The sequence below is a fragment of the Dipodomys merriami genome, unplaced genomic scaffold, assembly GCF_024711535.1.
Source record: "Dipodomys merriami isolate MVZ:Mamm:240054 unplaced genomic scaffold, mDipMer1.0.p SCAF_163, whole genome shotgun sequence".
In the NCBI taxonomy this organism is placed as follows: Eukaryota; Metazoa; Chordata; class Mammalia; order Rodentia; family Heteromyidae; genus Dipodomys; species Dipodomys merriami.
In genome coordinates, this window is record NW_027202971.1 from 1,062,965 (window position 1) to 1,068,964 (window position 6,000).

At 73.5% G+C, this 6,000-nt stretch overlaps 1 protein-coding gene across 1 annotated transcript in view; it reads right to left on the reverse strand.

The window, feature by feature from the left end:
• The window catches only part of Ncor2 (nuclear receptor corepressor 2), a 103,928-nt gene extending 99,119 nt beyond the window's left edge, over nt 1-4,809 (reverse strand). Inside the window, exon 1 of the mRNA XM_070024876.1 lies at nt 4,771-4,809. The gene's annotated coding sequence lies outside the window, so the exon portion shown is untranslated. The remainder of the gene's footprint in view (nt 1-4,770) is intronic.
• Nucleotides 4,810-6,000: the final 1,191 nt, after the last annotated feature.

Below are 6,000 nucleotides of genomic sequence, written 5' to 3' on the forward strand. Positions count from 1 at the left end.
GTGCTGTCCCTGAGCTCCTTTGGCTCAAGGCGAGCGCCCTACCACATGAGCCACAGCGCCACTTCTGGCTTTTCCTGTGTCTATGGTGCTGAGGAATCGAACCCAGGGCCTCACACACGCTAGGCAGGCGTTCTGCCACTGAGCCACCTTCCCAGCCCTTCACCTGAACTTCCAGAAGCATCACCCATACCACGACACAGATGACACGGGTCACCGCGAGACCCTCCACGCTACCTTCGCAAGCTACAAGCACGCAGGTCCGCAGGGCTCACCCACAGCCGCGAGGGGCAGCCCGCGCCCACAGCCACAGCCAATGCGGGGAGAGCGCCACGGCCGCGGTGAGACCAGACAGCCCAGCGGGAGGGGACGGCCCAGGACGGCCAGTCCCGTCCCTGCGGGGGGAGGCCGGGCCCTCGGCTCCCTCCCTTCCGGCCAGGGCCACGGTCCCCAGGTCTCTCTGGCCTCTGCCTCCCCAGGGCTGGTCCAAACCAGAAGCCCGTGGCAATAACTCATCCCTGGAGGCCGTGCCCGCTAACCGGCCGACCGCAGGCTCCAAAACACGGCTGAGCCAGACCCTAGCAGCTCACGCCTGTAATCCCAGCTACTCAGGAGGCTGAGATCCGTGATCTAGCCTTGAGCATAAAAGCTATAGGGCAGTGTCCAGGTCCCAGTTGGGGGAAGGGGGAGGGGGAAAGAAGGGGGGAAGAGGAGGGAGAGGGGGAGGGGGGGAAAAGCAGAAACTACTCCAGAAAGACCCCAGCGAGCCCGCCGTGGAGGCATGACACCACAGTCACAGCACTAGCGCCGAGCAGCGCCTCCCACAGACCGATGGCCCGAGCGAGCGGGGTCGGATGTCCCCAGGGCAGGCCAGCACCTCCGCTCAGGCGCCAGGGCCACACGCACGGACCCAGGAAGCATGGCCAGCCTGGAGCCACCCAGCCCGTCCAGCCACCACCTGCTCCTCCGCGGCACGGACCCTGGGGTGACCGACCCCAGCCACCAAGGGGGACAGGAGGGGCGGCCCTGTCACCCGGGGCCTCGGGGAACAGAGGTGCCAAGGAGTCAGAACACAGGGCCCGTGAGGAGCAGGTGAGCGCCAGCGTCCTGGCCCGGGACACGGCAGGGAACAAAGTCCACCCCAGCCGTGGTGACAGCCACCAGCAGACCTACGGCCAAGGCCAGGAGACAGCAGGCCAAAGAACAGGAGGGAGAGACCTGGGGAGGGGCAGATTAGGCCAGAACCCCCGAGAGAGCAATGTGGGAGCAAGGAGCCATGGGACTGATCCCAAGGAATCTGGAGCAGTCCAGGCAGAGCAGGTACAAAGGCCCTGCGGTGGACGCCGCCACGTCTAGCAGAAGTAGCTGGCAGTCAAAGTAGCTGGCGGAGGGGAGAGGAGGGGAAGGGAGGGGAGGGGAGGGGAGAAAGCCTGGTGCAGGCTTCGGGCCCCCTGAGCTGGCGTGGGGCCGAGTCCCGCCTGCCTAGGTTTGGTTGGGGCTTTAGCTTTTGGGATGGGTCTCGCTACATAAGACCCAGGTTAGCCGGAGCTGTGACCCTCCCAGTGCTGGGGTTGCAGGGGTGGCCCAGGCTCCCGCTCAGGGCCTGCCCAGAATCCCCGCCACCCCTCCGTCCCGGGGCAGCGGAGCTCACCTCTGCACGTCCACACCGGTCTCCCTGTGCTTGCTACGTCCACGCGCCCATGTCTCTGTCCCCCCCCAGCCCCAGGAGGACACCCTACTTTAGTCCCTGGCTTCTTTGAAACCAATGACACACGCAAAGGCCCCGTTTCCAAGCAAGGGCCTTGGAAGGGCGTGCGCGTGGGTGGGGCCCTCCTGCCCAGGCCTGCCTGGGCACGACCACTCCCGCCAAGGGCCCGCGGGGCACCAAGAGCCAACACACCAGGCCTGTGGCCGTGGTCCCCAGACCTCAGGGGCGGCCCCCCCAGCACGCTCACCTGTCAGCCACGCACACCGGGCAGGCAGCCGCGGCCGAGCCGACAGCCCTGCGGAGCACAGCACGAAGGCTGACAGCCAGGCCGACCTCCCCACCACAGTGACGACCCGGGGCCCCCAGACCCTCCAGGCACGCTGCCACGGGGTGGAGGAGGAGGGACGTGCAGGACGCCGGGCCTGACAGCCAGGGACACGGTGAGGAGTCACGTCACCATCCCCGGGACTGGCTGTGCTGGCTGCCCGCAGGGGACACACGCAGGAAGCCGCTGGGGACAGGCAGGGCCCAGCCTCGCCCCAGGACACCAGCCCGGGCCAGGCTGACCCCAGGGAGCGCGGCCCGGGCCAGGCTGACCCCAGGGGCTGTGGGCCTGGGCCAGGCTGACCCCAGGGAGCGCGGCCAGGGACACACACACACACACACACACACACACACACACACACACACACACACACACACACACACGCACAGACCGACCCTGCCTGCGGGACCCACACCCCACAGAACGCCCCGGAGCCGCGGCCCAGCACCCAGAGACAGCATGGGGAGCGTGGGGCTCCCTGCCCTGCCCTCACCCGAGCTCAGTTCTGCTCAAGAATTCGCAGGACAAGACCCGACGGCGATGGGCAAGGGGAGCGCCATAGACTAACGGGAAATCAAGTGGAGGAGGTGAAAGCCCAGACACGGAGACCAGCCTGCGGAAGGCCGCGGGCTTCCTAGAAGCCAGAGCAAAGAAGAACAAGATGGGCCGCGCGTTCACAAACGCCTTCTGGAAGGGGTCCAGGCAGCTCCGAGGTCCTGTGAGGAAGAGTCGTGGGCAACACGTAAGAAGAAAACCTAGCCAGAGTGCGCCGGACTCCGGCTCCCCGCGCGGCCGGCCCCGCGGCCGACTCGGCAGCCCCGCACCCTCCAGCTGTGGCCTCACTCTGCCAGCCGGGCCAGGAGGGCGCGGACCACTCGGCACCACCTGCACACCCTGCCCCTCCGGGCACCGGTTCCTCAGGGAGGCGCGAGCACCGCACCCCCCACCTCGGGGCTGGGGTGGGGCCAAGGGCAGAGGACTTCCGCGTCCCCAGCATAGCGTCCGGCCCCGAGACACCACGCGAAACACCAAATTCAAACCACGCTGTCCTTGCAAAGTAAACACAGCCTCCATGCCAGGGCCAGCGGCGAGCGCGTGCGGATGTTTAAGATAGAAAGGAGCCCTCAAAGAGACGCAGGGACTGGCCAGGCGCGGGCACGGCAGGCCCCGCGGGGAGCCGGGGAGCGCAGGCCGTGGCCCCTGGGCCGCCCGCAAGTCTGCAGGTGGCTCTCCGCCAGGGGCAGTGCCAGCCACCACACTCACGGCCGCCGCCCTGACCTGGAGGGGCCAGGCGTGCAAGTCCTTCCATTGGCAATGGGCAGCCGTGGGGGAGTGGCGTGACTACCCTGAGCCTCCGTGTGGGAGCCGGTGGGGCGTCCAGGGCCGGGCCCCTCACCCGGGAGGGTGTGAAAGCAGCCTGGGACCTCCATGCGGAAGGCCTGCCTTCCCCAGCCCATCTGGGGGCGTCTGGGGCGGCGGGCCTCTGAGCTGCGCCCCGCCGGGCACTGTCAGGGCGTCCTGCGCCCGGGGCCTGGACACGGGTGGCTGGGCAGGCCCGGCAGGGGGTGGCTTGCTTCTGGGGTGCAAACCGAGAAGGGGGGGACGGGGCTCCTCCTGCAGTGAGCAGGGCAGGCGGTGCCAGCCGTCCACGGGGCTCTGGGGGACAGAGTATGGGGGGGCGAGGGGAGGGGGCCCCGGGCCTGGGCCGCTGGAGGCCCTGACCCCCGGCGAGGCCGGGAGCCGGGGAGGCCGCAGCCCCGCGGCCGAGTCACCGCCGGGGCAGGGCAGGTCAGCGGCAGGGGCGCCACGAGGCGCAGGCCAGGGCGGCCCGCTCCCCCCTCCCCTCCCCTCCCCTCCCCTCCCCTCCCCTCCCCTCCCCTCCCCTCCGCTCCCCTCCGCTCCCCTCCGCTCCCCCTCCTCCCTCTCCTGGATTTTTTATAAAAAAGGAAGAAAGCCACCCACGAAGTGAGGGAGGCCTGGGCCCTCCCCCTCCCCGCCCCCCTTCCCCCAGCCCTGCTCCCCCTCCCCCTCTTCACCCCCCAGCCCTGCTCCCCCTCCCCCTCTTCACCCCCCAGCCCTCCTCCCCCGCCCCCCTCTCCCCCCAGCCCTCCTCCCCCTCCCCCCTCTCCCCCCCCGCCCCCCTCCCCACCGGAACAGACGCGGCCGTTCTCAGCCTCGGGCGGCCGGCGGCCCAGACGCCCCGGGCGGCCCGGCGCGGCGGGGAGGGGAGGGGAGGGGAGGGGACCCGCGCCCGCCCCGCCCGCCCTCCCCGCGCGGGGCCTCCGGCGCCCCGCTTCCCGCGGCCTCGGCCGGGCGGGGCCCGGACCCGGCGCAACTTCTCAAAACTAGGGGCCGGCGGGGCGCGGGGCGGGCGCGGGGCCGGCGGGGCGGGCGCGGGGCGCGGGGCGGGCGCGGGGCGCGGGGCCGGCGGGGCCGGCGGGGCGCGGGGCCGGCGGGGCGCGGGGCGGGCGCGGGGCCGGCGGGGCGCGGGGCGGGCGCGGGGCCGGCGGGGCGCGGGGCGGGCGCGGGGCCGGCGGGGCGCGGGGCGGGCGCGGGGCGGGCGCGGGGCCGGCGGGGCGCGGGGCGGGCGCGGGGCGGGCGCGGGGAGCAGGCCGCAGCCCGGGCCCCGCCGCCCCGAGGCCCCGCGCGGGCCGCCCCGGGGTCCCCGCCCCGCCGCCGGGCCCGAGGCCGCCGCGGGGTCCCCTCGGCCCCGGAAGCCGCCCGCGTCCCGGCGACTCACCTCCGGACGGCGGCGGGGCGGCGCGGGGCCTCGGCGGACGCGGTCTCCCCGCAGCCCGCGAGGCGAGCGGCGCCGGCCCGGGGTCCCCGGCCCGCAGCTGGGCGCGGGGCGCGGACGGGGTGCTGCGGCCGCTCGCGTCCCGGCGGCGGCGGCGGCGGCGGGGGCGGGGCCGGGGCGGGAGGCGGCGGCTCCGCGGTCCGCCCGCCGCGCCGCCCCCGGCGCCTTAAAGGGCCCGCGCCGCCTTCCGGGTCCGCCGCGTGGGGCGCCGGCGGCCGGCGGCGGGGACGCGGCCCGCGGAGTGGCCGCGCCCGGGCTTCCTCCGCGCCCCGCCGCGCGGGGTGGCGGGGCCTGCGGGTTCGGTTCCCCCCGCGGGGTTCTCCCGAGGCCGGGCCGCCGCGGTGGGAGCCGCGGCCCCCGCCGCACCCCCGGTGGCTGCGGGCTCGGGGGCAGCGCTCAGGCCCCGAGTTCAAGGCCCGGGGCTGGCCAAGAAAGAGCGTGTCGGGAGCGCCGGGGAAGAGCCGTGCTCGGCCCCGCTGCCATAGCAGAGCTGCCTGCGCCCGGGAGGGCGAGGCCCGAGGGCACACTCACGCACACTCACGCACACTCACGCTGAGAGGAAGCAGTCGGTAGCAGAGGGACAGGAAGCGGACAGGCAGCCACAGGCCCGGGGCGCGGGCGCACGGCCGCGGTCACGCCGTCTTCCTGGCCGGGGTCTGTCTGGCGGGAGGGCCTGGCTCTGCCCCCCGCACGCGGCCTGCGCCCCGCACACCCCGCACACCCCTGTCCTCTTAGCTGGGAGCCGGGGAAGGACAGGGCCAGGCGGTCAGGTCAGGCCGCTCAGGGCCGCAGGCCGGACCGGGCTGGGAGGAGAGGGCCGAGGCGGCTGCCGCTCCCGGGCCCTCCGACAGCCTCGCTCCAGCGGGGCCCGGACAGCCCAGAGGCTGCAGGGCGCCCGATCCTCCCGCCCGGCGGCTCCCTGCCAGCGCTGCCGTGCCTTCGGTGCGAACGTGGAGGGCACGCACGCTTACAAGTGCAAGCGTGCTCACAGAGCCTTCGGGGGACCTCCATTCAGCGCGGAGCACCTCCCGTGTGCCAGGCCCTTCCCCTGGCGAAGGAGGCAAACCTGAGGGGCTGCCAAGCCAGACCCACCGAGCTCCATGTCTGTCCGCCCATCCTGCCCCGTCCCGCGGTGCTGGGATGGACGGACGGCGGGGGCCTCTTGCACTCTGG